The 17,835-nt window shown below is 38.4% G+C and overlaps 1 protein-coding gene across 1 annotated transcript in view; it reads right to left on the reverse strand.

Annotated features, from left to right (window-relative positions):
- The window catches only part of Camk4 (calcium/calmodulin dependent protein kinase IV), a 219,253-nt gene that overhangs the window by 85,511 nt on the left and 115,907 nt on the right, over nucleotides 1-17,835 (reverse strand). The gene's annotated exons all lie outside the window — the stretch shown is intronic.

Below are 17,835 nucleotides of genomic sequence, written 5' to 3' on the forward strand. Positions count from 1 at the left end.
AATAATTTGTTGAATAGACGAGCAAGGAATGGGAGGTGGTTGATGAATATGAGAGGGTAGCTTGGCCTTGGCTCAAGATGAAGTGTTGGTTCGATGAGATTAGAATTAGTTTTCATCCTAACATTTTAGGTCTTTTTTTTTTTTTTTTTGGTTTTTTGAGACAGGGTTTCTCTGTGGTTTTGGAGCCTATCCTGGAACTAGCTCTTGTAGACCAGGCTGGTCTCAAACTCACAGAGATCCGCCTGCCTCTGCCTCCCAAGTGCTGGGATTAAAGGCATGCGCCACCACCGACCGGCCAACATTTTAGGTCTTAGAAGTGTGTGCATGTGTGTATTCAATATGTGTTATTGTCAATAACGGAGTGGAGAATGACTGTGTGTGCATGTGTGTATTCATATATGTGTTACTGTCAGTATGGAGTGGAGAATGATTGTGTGTGCATGTGTGTATTCAAATATGTGTTACTGTCAGTAGCGGAGTGGAGAATGACTGCTTCAGCCAGTGAAAAGCATCAGGATTTTCTAAGGGCCCACACAGACACCTATGGTTTCTGAATATATGATACAAGCTATTGCAACACTGCTTATGGAAGGTGAAACTCTGCCGAGGTCAAGTGAATTAAAGTCTATGAAATATAATTTATAGATATTGGGCGGATTCACTGATTTTTATCAGTCCACTGCAATTGGTCTTGAAATCCTGCCTGTTTTCTCTCCCCTACCATTTTATACAAAGGTACTTTAGCTGTCAGAAAGAAGGAAGTGTTTCTCTCAAACACTACGCCTTGCTTTTACTTTGAGTAGCTCACAATTTGCACTAAATACAACAGCAGAGGAGATTAAAAGAAGATTAAATGATGCAACCCCCTCCCCCCGAGACACAAAGCCTTGACAAATATCATTTCTCCATCTTCCCAAAGAAGATGACCATGCTTGTATGGTGAAGTCTTTTCCAAAAAGAAACTTATATCCCATGATGAATAGAGAGTCAGTGCAATGCTTCCTAAATTCTCTTTCGGGGCTTATTCTGTCAGACAGGGAAGAAAACAAAAACATAGCATATATTTTTAAGTGTAAAATGAAGGAAATAACAGTGAGAACAATTGAAACATAATTAGTCATCAGTATCTTGTTTTATAAACTTCTAGCTTTAAAAAAAATGTCTTTTCCATATTTTCAAACAAGAAAATATGATGTTCCTTTTTCACTAAAAACATTACTAGTAGTCCAATATCATCAATGCCGCGTTCAAACATTACAGCTATTCCTTGCTAATTACACTAATATAAACCTTGTAGTAGTGATCATTCTTGCCTGTACTTAAATTTTCTTTTCATTGTATCTGGCATTTTCATGGCTTGGCTACTGCGAACCCTCTCTTGGGTCTCTAAATCTGTACAAGATTATTTAAATTTCTTCGTATACAAAATGGAGACATTGATCATGACCATGACGTAGTGGTGTTATATGGACTGATGGTGTGTGTGGAAACTTCTTGTTTTTTGATGGACGCTCAGTGAATGTCAGTGCCTTCCCTAGGAGGGCATTTACAAAATTAACTTTTTCTCATCTTCTGTTTAACATTTCCTAACTCTGGCATGAGAAACTATTATAGAGTAGGAGACAGCTTTGATAGAATCCACTATTAGAATTCAAGGTAACTTCCCTGCCAAGCAGTGGCCAGAGGGAGGGACTCATGTGTGTTTTCACTTAAATACATATTTTCCTTGACCTTTTCAGAAACTAGGATCAAAATACTGAAAAAATACTGAAGGCCATTTTTTTATGTTTAATAATTACTATAGAGCATTAAAGTCACACTTCAGTTGTCTTTAAATTGACCATCAGACACATTTTATGTATATTTCTGGTCTAATCATTTCTTCTTAGTACCTTTGGTAATTTTATACGGTCAAGGTCATACTTTTTAAAACGCTTTTAAAATTCTTAAGAGGGCACAAAAATAGTGCAACTTAACCTCCAGTTTATGTTCCTTTGAGTCAAACAACAATGGCTTGTTTGCATGATTCCAAAATCACCCACAACGAGGACAGAACGCCAAGAAGCTCAGAGTTCCCAAGACAGTCTTTTGATCTGTGTGATTCTTAACACTAAGTCACCAGCTTTCTGTTATAAAACCAAGGTAGAGTTGATTTAACTTATGCTTTCACAATCTGTTAAATAATTCAAATAAAGATATTGGAGTTATTAGCATTTTAAAACTCTTCAATTAGATCTTCGCACTGAATCCTTTACCAAGACTATATCTTCATATAAAACACCTTTATGCTCATAACAGATTGCTTTAGTATCTTGCCTGGCCTTTACTTCTTCCCAAAAAAGCAAGAGCTTCTTCAAAGACCCTAATTACTGCTCTTCAAAAATGCTAAAAAAAAAAAAAAAAAAAAAAAAATTGAAAATTAAAAAGCATAATCCTTAGTAACAATCTAAACATTGTCCTTATACCCAGGTAAGTGTGGTCTTCACTACCCATCAAGGAGATTTCTCAATGCACCAGAAGAGACCTGTACAGAAAAGCACAACCTAAATGCAAACACACGGAGCCCAACAGCTACATCTTTAAACAGTCTCACACCTAAGGCTCAGGGAATGCTAAGGAAGGGGGAACAGGAAGATTGTAAGTGCCAGAAGGTCAAAGAGTTTGCTGTGAGGTTGTGTCTCCTAGTACTGTCAGAAGTTAGACACATAAAGTCTCACCAGTGTGATTACCCAAATGTTGAGCAGAACCAGGATGACATCAATGGACATGCCAAAGTGGACAATGCAAAGTTCCTGAGACCTCAATCATACACAAAAATGACAGGCAAAGCCGGGCGGTGGTGGCGCACGCCTTTAATCCCAGCACTAGGGAGGCAGAGGCAGGCGGATCTCTGTGAGTTCGAGGCCAGCCTGGTCTACAAGAGCTAGTTCCAGGACAGGAACCAAAAGCTATGGAGAAACCCTGTCTCGAAAAATCCAAAAAAAAAAAAAAAAAAAAAAACTGAGCCCTGCTGCGAGTGGGAGAAATTGTCTTCCTTAGGGAACAGCATGCCAAATGGTCAGCCCTAGACACATGCCAAATGGTCAGCCCTAAACACATGCATCCAAGGAACATTATGCAGACTGAGTAGGTTATAGTTAGGGATATATATGCATATACTGATATGTATCCAAAAACAATTTATGGAAAAGTGGGCATGAATTTGAAAGAGAGCGAGGAGGAGTGTATGGGAAGTTTTGGAGGGAAGAAAGGGAAGAGAGAAATGCTGTCATTACGCTGTACTCTAAAAGAACTAAGTAAAGAATAAGGAACATGGGCTACAACGGGGAAGGGCTTTAAATGCTCTTCTGGATGCTGTTCACAGCTCCCTTTTCTAAATGTGGAAGTCTGGTCCTGCCTTCCTTGCTTGCTAAGAATCCACCCTAATGTCAGGAAACACCAAGTTCCACTTTCCTGGAAGACACCAGATACTCCAGAAATCAAACACGGAAGAATGAACGTGTGCCCTTTCAGTCTGCAATGTGATCTTTCATATAATGCCCTGAATATATCCTTAAGTAACCCCATAGGTCATCTTTAACTCTCCCGTGTTAGGGGTCTAAAGGTTTCACACCAGAGGCATGGTGTCTATGTGCACTCACTATATTAATGTTCTGCCATTTCCTTCTCTTTGGCACATTCCCAGCCCATCAAGATTGAGAGGAGGCAGTAGCCAATGGGTCTACAGTGCACATGGCAGGCCTCTGTGTGCTGGGGGGCTTGTTTCCTCCCTGGGTGTTCACCAGGTATCCAGGTATTTATTGGCTTTCACACCCCACTGGTGACGACAATCACCTGTCCCAGCCATGTGCAGCTGCAAGTGCTCCTACGTGGCCAGGTTCTTCTGAAGACAGCATCTGACAAAGGTCCTGCTATAAAGACGCTTTAGCACTTCCATGAAGAACACACCACCGATGAAGACGCTCTTGAATTTCGAGTCACTTGGAAAGAACATGGCAAAGTAGGTACAACCTTGAGAAACAGCTAAACTCACCTTAACAACAAAAGATGTTTATTTTTACTTTTATTTATGTTGTCTACTTGTCCTTGGTTGTACATGTACATGTGTGCAGATGCCAGTGAGACCAAAAGAGGGCGCCAGATGCCCTGCAGCTGGAGTTACAGGCAGTTGTGAGCAGCCCAAGAAGGGTGCTGGGAAAAACCCTAGTCTTCTGCAAAAGGAGCAAGCACTCTGAACCAATGGAGCCATTTCTCCGGCCCAAGAAATGATTTTAAAGTAGAAAAATAAGGATATCTTTGACTTTAAAAAATTAATATCTTCCCCTCCAGATACTCAGTAGCATTAGGTTCAAGAATAATTTTTTATAGTAAGTAAAGGAGACTTTGTCTCTATTATGTTGATTTTTATTAATATCCCCCTTTAAAATATGTCAAAATTTAAAAGACAAGACTAATCATCTTAGATAAGCTTTGGTTTATAAATAAAAGATGCCACTCACAGGTTGTTGTGTGTCATTGCTTCATATCTAGAAATGTATCAGAAGAGTCAAACTAACATGATGCTGTGGTGGAAAAATTTTTCTAGAGTCCAGACTATTCTGATGTCAAAATCTGAAAGAAAAATCCTGGCAGTGATGGCCTCATATGTTGTGAGAGAGGAAAAAAAGGGCAGTTTATATTTAATGATCTGTTTAGCACATTTTTAGATTTCTGGGACACAGACAATGAAAGAAGATGAACTGAATTTACCTTGTAATAGATACTTGCTTCAGAGAGGACAGGGGAACCTGGTGCGCACAGCAGGGGACATGATAGTATCCTATCTACCACCAAGACAGCTAAAGGGCTAGCACCAAGGGACAATGTAGTTCACACGTCTCAAGCTTCCCAGTTGTTCCTACTGCATTTGCTAGCTTTGCATTACAAGAGGAACACCTATGACTAGATATTCCTTAATTAAAAAAAAAAAAGTTCATTTGGCTCATGATTCTTAAGGACTGGAGGGTTCATACAGCAAGGTGACAGACAGCGTGGTGGTGGCAAGGACCCCCAGGCTGTGTCACGAGCTAGTGGGAAATTAGGAACAGATCTGGCTGTCTGCAGAGGAGATGGCCTGGCTTTATAGCAAGTGCTTCTCAAGAGAGCCAGCTCGGTGCCGCCACACTACATTACCTCTTTTGAGGGCGGCACCCATGATGTAATCATCTCATAAAACTACATCACTTCAGCGCTGTTACCTTAGGGACTAGGCTTCCAGCACATAAGCCTTTGGAGAATAATCGTATCTCAACCACAGCGGTAGATAATGCATACTGAGATTCATTAACCTAAGGCTTTAACTGGATTCAGAGAAGAAATATATTGCTTGTGTTCTCTACACAGATAATACCCCTTCGCCTTGTTTTACAGCATGATTTAGAAGCTAAGGCAGATTTCCTTATGTCTGCATTAGTAAGGGTTTAGTTTTCTTTATCAACTTGGCAAGGACAGCATCTATTCCCAGTTGTTCATCTGGACCATGGTCATTCCGGACTTCATTTTGGCCTTTTCTCCTTTCGGGGCCTTGATGAAACAAATTTTAGAAGGCCTGGTTTAGATTCCCAGAAGTCTTGTCCTGTGTGTTTCTGTGTACTTTGGACAAAGCTCTAAAACCCTACGAAACGGAACACGTCCACCATGGGGAGCTCTGCACTGACGTGGGAAAGGTTGCTACAACATGTGTAGTAATCTGTTGTTAATTAATGACTGACCCCCTTCTGACTGGTATTGTGCTCCTTTACTATTAGAACTACTGAAGAGACATCCCAGGGTGTTTAATGTGACAGATACTGAAAACAAGTTCAGTACTGAAAACTGTCTGGATCTCGTCCAGGCGAGATCCCCTGGCGTGTGATCATTCATAGTCCCCTGTTCTGTTGAAGCAAATTAGTGGTTTCAGAACTCTACAACTGGAATGTCTTCAACCATCTTCCTCCTGTTTCTTATATTGTCTGAGTGGAGGAAACTTTGACCAATATTCAGCTCAGTGCCCCAAGACAGTTTGAAACTGAAGAAAAGTATAAAACTCAAAACTTATTTTTCCCTATGAATATTAAAGTTATAGACTTAACATTTCTCATTAAGATATGAATACTAAGTGCATATTAAGAATCTGTGTAGCTACTGTCTCTCTCAGGCATCACTCTCTCCTAAACCCTGGGTTTGTACCAAAGTGTTTCCCAGTCAGCTCTTTGAGACTTTTGTCCCTCTCATTCCTCCTCTATCTTTGGTAACATATTTTCTTTCTCTGTCCCACAGATTCAACATAAAAGGTCAAGATCACTTTAGCTCCAACTTCTTACTGTAAAAGTACTGGGGGGGGGTGGGTGGCTAAATGTTGTCATTTAAACAAATCATATGTGATCGAGTGACCTTATTTTTTGTTTATGCTTGTTTTTGAGCAATATCATATAGGCCAGTCCAGTCGAACAGCATCTCCCACCTTCCTTCACCCTCTCCTCATCCCTCCTCATGATATACTTCTGGATTATGGTGTTCAAAAGTAAAGCAAAGGGAACGAAATGCCGATGAGAACTCAGCAAGTAAGAACATGAATAAGTAAGCAGAATTATTAAAAAAAATCAGTGTTTATATATGGGCAAGAAAATATGCAAACAAAACCCCCATAAATTACAGCAATGAATTCATGCTGAGACTCGCAAAGGCTCTCTTGAATGGTAGGGGATATAACAGGCCAATTTTACCATTCCATCCAGCCATCTTCTCCCTTCATTAGACTTACACCTGTCACAGACTTAATAGAAATATCTTGGTTTCTATTTCAGGAAACCTGGCTTGATAATCCCTATAAAAATCAATATGTTCCACCTGACAGGCGCTTGAAAAAGTTACGCTTCACTTGGCATGGCTTGTTATCTGCAAGCTACTTTACTTAATGTGTTCTAAGACCTCAATTGGGCTCAATAAGACCTCAAAACGTCTATTTGCGCTGCTGATTTATTCTCCTTTCCATCGTTGACCAAGGTGACCTTGGCTGAACTTCCAAAGAACAGAAATGAGCGCTCATAGCGGTGTTTAATGGAGGCCTGACTCTAAAATAGGCTGAAGCCTCTATCCCTTATGTGCACCATAACAGTTAGTAAATGTGCAGTCTGTGATAGGATTTCATCCCTCCCAATGGTTAGACAGAAAGAGGAGGAGACACCGTCACTCATCTCCAGCGCTCATACCTTGGGACCACGGTCTCCCATTGTCACTCCTCCTCCCTCTGAGGCTAGGATTTCAACACCTTTAGATTCTAAATGCCAGTGAGATCACATTTACACTCTGTACTAGGCTGACTGTACTTGGTGTGGTATCCTCTGGGATCACGAGTGTTGCAGCAACAGACATGATTTATTTCCTCTTGAAGCCTGAATGTTGTTTTACATAATAATCCATATTTTCTTCAGTCATCATTCAATGAACACGGCTTGTTTCTAGGACTGTTACAGGAATGATGCTGTAGTGAACACTGGAGGAAGGATATCTTCTTTGGGGCAGTGATCTTATTTTGGGGGATTTTATATCCAGAGATGTTATCGCTAAGTCAATGCTACTTCTACTTTTAGTTTTCCTAGAGAATCTCCATGCTGATTTCCATAATAGCTCTTAAGTTTATATGCCTGCCAAAATAAGTCAAGGTTGCTTCTTCTTCATATGCTTGATACTTTTTGAAAAAAATCATAGCCATCCTAAGAAAGATATTGGCAACTTGCTGTGACTTTGATTTGACTAGTGGGGTTGAGCAACTTCTCATGTATCTGTTGGGAACTGCATGGCCGCTTTGGGAGGATATTTATTTAGGTCCTTTGCCTATATTCAGTTATTTGTTTTCTTGCTACTGAGTGAGTCTCTTGAATTTTTTAAATAATGTCACTAGTCCTTTAATAGATAATTATCTTCAAATGTTTTAATTTTTAAATTATTATTTTGTAGTGCAAGAACTTTTTATTTGTTTTTTTCATGAGACACGTTCTGTATACTGCTTTGGGTGACATCACAATGTAGCTCACACTGGCTTCAAACTTACGTTCTTCTTGGCATAGCCTCTGAGTTCTGTAATTGCACGTGTGTGCCATCATGCTTAGTACATTGTTTTCCTTTTTCATCGTATTACCCAGATTGACTCTGAACTCTTGACTCAAGGGATAGTCCTACCTCACTGCCCCTCCCTCCAAGTATCTGGATACAACAGCATGGTGCCTGGCTGTGTGCAGAAACATTTTAGTCTGGTAGAATTCCACTTGTTTAAACTTGCTTTTGTTATTTGTGTTATCATAACCAAAGAAAATCATTTTCCAAGTCTAGTCCTGGATATTTTCTTTTATGTATTTTATGGATTGACGTTTTACATTTTAATCTTTAGTCAAATGAGTTAATATTTCGAGTATATGAGATAATGATCTAATTTCAATATCTTTATTTTAGTGTGTGTGTGTGTGTGTGTGTGTGTGTGAATATGCATGCACACACATGTGCAGGTCAGAGGACAACTTGCAGGAGGCAGTCCTCTTCTCTGCCACATTGGGTCCCAGGAACTAAATTCAAATTGTCATACTCAAAGATCAAGTGCCTTTATCTGCTGAGCCATCTTCCCAGAGCTAATTTCATTTCTGAATGGAGAGTTAGAGGTTTTAGGAAATTATTTGCTGTAGATATCATCTTTCCCCTCTTCTATATTCTTGGCATCTTTATCAAATACTAACTTACCTCAAATTGTGGATTTATTTCTATGTATCCTGTTCTATTAATCTATATGTTTTTAACACTATTTCATGCTGTTTTGATTACAATAATTTTGTACTAATTTTTAAAATAAGGTCCAGTGATGGCTTCAGCTGTGTTCATGTCATTTAATTGCTTTGGCTGTTTGAGGGTGTGTGTGTGTGTGTGTGTGTGTGTGTGTGTATAATTTTGGCACCAATTGTTTAGATCCCATGGGTCATTTTGGATAATATGACACACTGGTTCTTCCACCCCACAGTCATACGGAATCTTTCCATTCATCTGTGTCTTCTTCTACTTCATTCACTGTTGTTTTATAAATTTTTTTGTGTGCAAGTCTTTCATCTCCTTTGTTAAATTTGTTTCTAAGTGTTTATGTCATTGTAATTGAGACTGCTTTCTTGTTTTTTAGGATGGCTTACTATCTAGTATATGGAAATACATTAATAATTTTTGTTTTTTGACAGTGTTGAACAACTTCATTAAAGCTGTTTATCGATTCTAACAGCATTCTGCTCACTTCCTTGAGATTTTCTCTTGTTCAGAGAAATTATGGAATATTCTGAAATACTGAAATTTCATTAATATTCAGCACAGAGTACAGAGCTGGATTTAAGCCGAAGTGGTTTTAAAAATCGTTTAAGGGAAGAATTTGTAACACGAGGCATTTTAATTCTGCTTACCATGATGTTAACTTACAAAAGATTGCTCTGTGGTCCCCCAAATCTCCACTCTAAGAAAAATACTTATTCAGAGAAATACAAGACTTTTAGTGAATGTTTGAACTTTCCTTGGATCCAAGAAATGTTGCTTTAGTAGCTTCTCTCATGCCCTGATTGTGGATGACAGAAATGCCTGGGTGTGGTGAACGGTTCACATCAGTGTCTCCCAAGTATACTCAGGCAGAGGACAGCAAGAGTGACTCTGAACAGTGTTGACTTTCTGTCCAGACAAACGTGGTAAACTACAGGATGCCATGTGTCCTGAGTAGTCATAAATGATTAGAAATTAATACCTTCTGCAAATATACCTTTCAGATTCTGTAGTGGATGAGTGTGGCCTTCAACTACTCAAACATTATCCCACAGCAGCCTGACATGCCAAGAGCAAAGAATGATTTGGCTGAGGAAGAATTATGTGCCATAGAGAAACGGGGAGACTATTAATATGATTACGAAAAATTCAGTGTCTTAAAGACACGAGAACTGGAACTAAGAGGAATTGGGTCATCTGCAAAAGAAGACGCCTTCTGCAGTGAAAGCAGACTAGGGTCCTCAGTCACAAGCAAGAATCATTTCCTATGTATAAAGAGGATGATCAGAGATCAGAGTCAAAATTATAAAGGATGAATGCAAGAGCCACAGAGACGTCTAAAAAGCCTTTCCTAGAGATTAGAGGTAGCCTCTGAAATACAATATTCCCTAGTCCCAGAGGATGGAGAAGGCAATGTGACATATACACCGCCCCTTATATGATAGAATAAGAGAAGAAATGGAGAGGAGAGCCAGACTCCCCAGCTACCCATCTGCAGCAGAGGAACCCGGCCATCTGCCTTTGTGTGGACCACACTAAGAGCATCAAACAACCAACCATAACAAAGATTCCCTCACCCAATCACCTGGTAAGATGGTGAAGAACAATAAATCCTGTTGGTTAAATCCATGAAATAGTGAGAGTCTGTCATGATAAGAAAATTGGCTTAATATTTTTTAGGAAACAATGAAATTCTGCTGGAATGCAGACTTGAACACTGTGGTGAACAGACACTGAGGAAAGTCACCAAGGGAGACAAATGAAAGCCTTCTTCCCAAAGGCCTTAAATACACACATAAAAACCTATGACATCCTTCTATTTCTTAAAATAAAATATTAAAAGTTGCTGGTGTTGATTTCAATTCTGTAATTCTATGGGTAATGATAAAGTCTTAATGTAGTTGATATTAATAGTTCAAAAAATGTTTTAGCTACAAAGACTCAGATAATAGCAAACTATTCTATTTAATCTTTCTGAGACTTAGCTATAAAATGGAAGTAGCACAGGCTGAGAGTGTAACTCATTAATAAAATGTTTGGCTAACATTCACAAGGCTCTGTGTGTGATCCCCACCCCTCAAAAAAAAGAAAAAACATATGAGAAAATGAATAAATGATAAATAATAACATCTACTCCCTACAGTGAAAAACATCTCTGAGGGCCAGTATAAAAACTTTCAAATTTCCTGTCGCTAGTTTCCTTATAAAGAGATACTAGTGTCTCCACTCAGACATATGTGTCTGTGTAAAATGGGTGTCTATGGAAGCTAATGTTTGTCACTTGGTCAAGGTTCATCGCTTAGTAAATAAATACAGCATATCTGGATGCAAAATGAGCTCTGTACATAAATGTCACATATTTGTTCTAAAGGAATTTTAGTGACTACTGATACAAAAAGTAACAGTTACAAATATAAAGAGGGCTAGACTGGAAAACAGGGCTAGAGCCTAGTACATGCAGGAAATACAAGGGTCAACCTGTGTACTTAACCACATGCTATTTTTAACAATCCAGTTTGGAAACTGGTAAAATAAAATTAAAAAATGATACTATCTCTAAGAGTTGAGAAGGCTGCCATCTTCCCCAATGGAAATGTCATGGATATTCCTCTAAACAGTATTTGGAAGGAAGCCTTTGTCTAGCATGTAGTGTTACCTAGAGCATCCTCCACTTGTTCCTGCTCCATCACAGCCAACTACTCTAATTCTAGCTCAGAAGGATCAGAAGAAAAATTAAAGTTTTAAGTAACTTACAGAGAGCACAGCAGGTCACAGCTGTAGTTCTTGCCCAGAGAGTGTAAAATGTTGTTTGAAAAAATATGAAACTTGACAGCAGTTACTTGCTAAATATTCACTAAATTACTCACAGAAAATATTTCAAAAAAAAAAAATAGGTAACTGTTTACCATAATCACTAAGTTGGCAAAATTTGGGCCTGAAAATACTGCAGCATTGTGGGTCCTGGCACATGGCTCCACAGTATAAACCATAAAATAATCCTACAGTGGAAATTTTCTAATCTAGACATCTATCCCAAGTATACATTTTTATAAATAAAAAAGAATAAAATCCTAAATCTTTACTGCATGCCACATTAAATGTTATTGATCAGAATAATGAAATCAGTATCAATCTGTGGTAGTTTAAATAAAAATGACCCACAGAGAGTGGCACTGTTAGGAGGTGTGGTCTTGTTGAAGTAGATGCAGCTTTATTGGAGGAAGTATATCACTAGGGGGTGGGCTTTGAGGTCTCAGGAGCTCAAGCCTGGTCCTGTGGTGCTCTTGTTCTTTCTGCTGATCCAGATGTGAAACTCTCAGCTACCTTGTCAACAACATGTCTGCCTGTGTGCCACCATGCTCCCGAACATGACAATAATGGACTAAACCTCTGAACGGTTAGTCACCCCCAATTAAATGTTATTTCATAAGAGTTGTGATGTAGGTGGGTCTTCTGTCTATGTGTTACTTTTATTGGTCAAATAAAGAGACTGCCTTGGCCTTTGATAGGACAGCAGCTTAGACAGGCAGAGTAGACAGAACAGAATGCTGGGAGGAGGAAGGCAGTGAGGCAGACGCCATAGCTCTCCTCTCTGAGATGGACGTAGGCTAGAATCTTTCCCGGTAAGCCACCACCTCGTGGTGCTACACAGATTATTAGAAATGGGTTAATCAAGATGTGAGAGTTAGCCAATAAGAGGCTAGAACTAATGGGCCAAGCAGTGTTTAAATGAATACAATTTGTGTGTTGTTATTTTGGGTATAAAGCTAGCCGTGCAGAAGCAGGGTGGGAACGCAGCCCGATGAAAAGCAGGCCTGCTTGCCTCATCACCACAGAGTTGTTGTGTTTATAGTGTCTCTTCACAACAATAAAACCCATACTAAAACACCATTTTTGCAACAATGCTAAATGTACTTCAAAAGTGATATAATTAATTTTGTTCATACAAAAGTACATAGTATGGCCAGGCATGGTGGTGCATTCCTTTATCTCAACACTCTGGAGGCAGAGTCAGGCTATCCTCTGGGAGCTCAAAGCCAACCTGGTCTACATAGGGAGTTCAAGGACAGCCACAGCTACATAGTACCCTGTCCTAAAACAAACAAACATACACAGAAGTAGCCAGGCACCACACATCACTCAGTTTCAAATCAAGCTAATAAGACTGTTGGAACTATCACTAACTTCTATTATGATAAATAAACTTGTGGATTTCCTCCAACAAACTCTTTCAAATTACATGCATTATTTGCAACATGCTTGCTGTATGCTGGAAAATATTTTCTAAGAGAAATCTCACTTCAATCTTCCCTAGATTACTGTGAGCTAGATGCTCCTAAGCCCACTTTACAGCTGAAAGACAGATTGAGCAGTGGTTTATGATACATACAGTCACACAGATAGTAAATAGTGGAAGAGATGAAAGACAGTGTCTCTATCTCTGGAGTCTATGATCAGACACCACATTTGCACAACTGTTTTTGATGAGAGTCGAAATACCATGTATTCCGAATACCTACACCAAGACAGACTCAGACTGGATACTGGCTATTTAGTGAAAGATTTTACAGTTAAAAGAATATAACCTTCCCAGATGCTGAGCCACACAGCTGGAAATTTTATCTGCTTTCTAGAATTTTTTTTATCAGTCTCCAAATTTCCAGAGACAGTATATATCATCAGGGAACATAAATTTCTTAAATATCAAGCTATTTATTTTGAAAACAAACCGCATATTACAGAATCATATAGATCTTGAGATATGATTTTTAAAGGATAAAAAGCACTCCTGAAATACAATTCCATTGCGACCTCTGTGCTATAATTTGAAAGTGGAGATTCCATTTAAGTTAGCAAAACTCAGTCCATGATGAATATGCTACACTTAACAATATATTCAAATTTTGATACTTGAATTTAATCTCTTTGCTTTCATACAGTCTGGAGTGTGACTTTGCTGTTGTTGCAAAGTATATTTATAATGTGGGATGTCCTACTGTATGTGTGTGTGTGTGTGTGTGTGTCTCTCTCTATATATATACTTATATATATATATGTTGCTTTTATTGGATAATGAATCAAGCTGTGTTGGCCAATGGCTTAGCAGAATAAAACCAGGCGGGAAATCCTAACAGAGATATATATAGAGAGAGTAGGTGGAGTCAAAGGGACACATGTAGCTGCCCAAGAAGCAAGAGGTAACAAACCATGAGACTAGTGGTAAAATACAAAATAATAGAAATAGGTTAATTTAAGATATAAGAGCTAGCTAGAAATATGCCTGAGTTGTTAGCCAAACAATGTTGCAATTAACATAGTTTCTGTGTGATTATTTGTGTGTGGGCAGCCGGGAAACAAACCTCAGTCTCTATTTACATATAATTTATTTGGCAGACACAAAGAGAAAAGCAAAATATAATCGTACCTGCACAGCCTGCAAAGCTGTGTCGGGAAACGTAAAGACATCTGCTATCAGTGAGAGATTCTTGCTTCATATGTGATTTATGACTTACAAAGTCCACAGAAAAACTTCAATGGCAACTGCAAGCCATTTAGCTCTACCGTTTGAGATAATGGGGTATGTATGTGGAGCAAAGTGGCATTTTCAGTGAGTCTAAGACTGCTTCAAAATAAAAAGCTTAAAAACAAAGTCATAGCCATCCGGAACTCCCCACAGCAGCGTTCAGTAGTAAGTGTGTGTGGTGATGGAGGGGTTGTATAAACAGAAAGGACCCCAACTCCTTTTCTCCTCCTCTTTATTCTATTAACGCTGTAACTCCATCATGAGAAAAATGATCATGACTACCGGAAAAGCCCAGGTGGTTTTCAATACAGAAAACAGTCAATGATGCTTTGCTCCAAAGCTTCTTCCTTCTCTGTTCTCATACACAATAAACTCACACACTTTTTTTTTTTTTTTTTTTTGGTTTTTCGAGACAGGGTTTCTCTGTGGCTTTGGAGCCTGTCCTGGAACTAGCTCTTATAGACCAGGCTGGTCTCGAACTCACAGAGATCCACCTGCCTCTGCCCCCCGAGTGCTGGGATTAAAGGCGTGCGCCACCATCGCCCGGCTCACACACTTTTTTGTTGTTTAACATATACATAAATTAAAGTCATCGTGGCACTAATAAATATGAAATTTAGTTATGGACATAGAAAGTACATGGTGCTACAGACATATATAAAATATATGTTAATTTAGAAGTTTTTCTTAATATAATTACATGCTAATTTTCCACGGGATATTTTATTAGGAAAAATTATATTTGTCTAAACATGAGAATCTATTGTGTGGTTATCGTCAGCTCTAACTCTGTTCTGTTTGGATTATCAGCAGCCAGCAGCACATGAAATTTCCCTTAAGAGTCAATGCTTTAGTATATATTCCTCTGGGAGAACCAAGCATTTGCCAATCACCCAAAGATTTCAGTGTGTGACAGATTCTCAATGATGATTAAAGATTTTGAATAGGAAATAATTTTCTTATGGATAGTATATATAAGTAATTCCAAAAATATTAAGCTATGAGAAAGAAACAATATTGTCATAAATTGATTCAAGATGAATTTCCATAAAAATGTTTAAACAGATCTTGAGAAACATTATTATTATTATACAATTAACTCTAAAAGGAGATACAAAATTTAATTTAGCATGTTTATATAGCAAGTTAATCACTTATATACACTAAGTTAATCTCTTAGAACAGTTCTTCTAAACCTTCCTAATACTTTGAACCTTTAATACAAGTACTTGTGTTATGGTGACCCCAACCATAAAATTATTTCATTCCTATTTCAGAATTGTAATTTTGCTACTGTTATGAATTGTAATGCAAATATCTGTGTTTTCAGATGGTCTTAGGTGACCCCTGTGAAAGAGGCATTCAACCCCCAAAGAGTGGTGACCCACAGTTTGAAAACCACTAACTTGTAAGTTTGGTAAATTTCTTTGCATTTATTAACATTTTAATATTAAATATATTCATCATCAGATAAAATATTAGATTTCTAAAGTAACCTTATACCATCTGATAAAATGATTGGCAGAAATATGCTAAGATGTAATTAATTATGGTGTGGTCATACTGGAAAGGGTGGGCTTCCCACAAAGCAGCACTGGTATTCCTACAAGACGAGTAACACTATGCCATACACCTTCCTGGGGTAAATGACATGGAGAAATATGAGAAAAAGTCAGCCTTTTGGCAACAGAGGCAGAAACTGGAAGGATGATGTATAAGTCAAGGCACACCAAGGATGGGTTACTGTCTCCAGAAGCCTGGCAAGATGCATGAGGCATGGAGAAGATTCTCACTCAGGGCCTCAGAGAAAACTATCTCTGACAACTTTGGCTTTGGAAATCTAGTTTCCAAAATTGAAGAAAATTTATTTATTTATTTATTTATTTATTTATTTATTTATTTATTTATTTTGGTTTTTCAAGACCGGGTTTCCCTGTAGTTTTGGAGCCTGTCCTGAAACTAGCTCTTGTAGACCAGGTTGGCCTCGAACTCACAGAGATTCACCTATCTCTGCCTCCCAAGTGCTGGCATTAAAGGTGTGCACCACCACTGCCCAGCCTAAGAAAATGAGTTTATATTCACCAAATATTGTTGTTTCACTGTCTCTATTATGGAAGAGTGGGTGGGTGGGTAGGTGAATGAGTGTGTGGGTGGATGGATTCATAGATGGAAGATAGATAGATAGATAGATAGATAGATAGATAGATAGATAGATAGATAGATAGATAGGAAGATAAATGATGCAGTTTTAGGCAGACTAAGTTCAAGGCCTCCTAAGTTTATGCCTAATCATTATATGAAATATTAGGAAGTATTCAATGAGGTTATATGTGGTCCCATAGTTCTTAGCTGAATCACACAAAACTATAGGTCAGAAACTGTTTAATTGAGGCAATTTTATGTGGCTTGACATAAGAAATTACATAAGTAAGTCAACCTTTCTGAACACCCTAATCTTATTTGTCCTCAGGTACAAAACCTTTGCTGACTGTTCTAAGAAAATATTTCCTCTGCATTATTTTGCACTACAAACAGAGCCATAGAATCCATTCATTTCCCTTAGAAAGGGAAGCTTCTATCTCCATGACCTATATGAAGCTAAACACTGGAGGCAATTTGTTCTTCGTGGCTTTGCCTGCTATTTCTCTCATTTACACGTCTCCAAGCATGGTTTAATCCTAAATGACAAAGCTGGGGATTCCATTTAAGTCACGGTCAGTGCCAAGGTTCCTCCAGGGGTTTTTCTCTCGTTCCATTTGGCACAGCAGAAACTAACCGTGTTTGACATCATCTGCCTCGCAGCTCCACCTGACACATGGTTCCCATCCACATGCTCTTGGGTGGCTTTCGGGAAGATCCTCCCACCTCTCAGATCTCAGTCAGTGTACAGCCCGTTCTGGCCTGACTTGCGACCACCCCCACTCTGTAAATTAAGTGTCGGGGTGCACCACCATGTCCAGTTTCACACAAAATATTTTTAAATGGTCGCTTCCTAGAATTACATGTTATCCACCCCTTTTCAAAATTTCCTCAATCATAAAAATAAGAAAAAGGAAATAACTTGGCAATTTAGTAACATTCTAACCAGTAAGAATATACATAGCCACCAAGTCTAACTATACCATGTAAGATTACTACTAAAACCACTTACTTTCTTTTCTTAGAAATTGGATATTTGAAAGGAAATTATATTTACAAAAATTTTAAGTAATACTTCAGGAAATTTTACAATAAAAAATTGATATAGAAAAAGTCAAAAATGTTAATTAAAGTATCCCTGTAATTTGAGATTGACTTAAGAAAAATTTTATGACAAAAAATTAATGTGTGAAATTTATGGGTATTAATTGCCACTTAAATTGCTATCTAATTTAACTGTGGGGTTATTGTTTGTTTATTTGTTTGTTTGGTTGGTTTTTTTTTTGCACAGCTTAGGACTCTAACAGACTATGTAAAAATGTCATTTTGTTTATGGTTGGCTAAAATCCTAGACTGTTAAGTTTGTCCTTCCT

Source organism: Chionomys nivalis, chromosome 14, assembly GCF_950005125.1.
Source record: "Chionomys nivalis chromosome 14, mChiNiv1.1, whole genome shotgun sequence".
Classification (NCBI taxonomy): Eukaryota; Metazoa; Chordata; class Mammalia; order Rodentia; family Cricetidae; genus Chionomys; species Chionomys nivalis.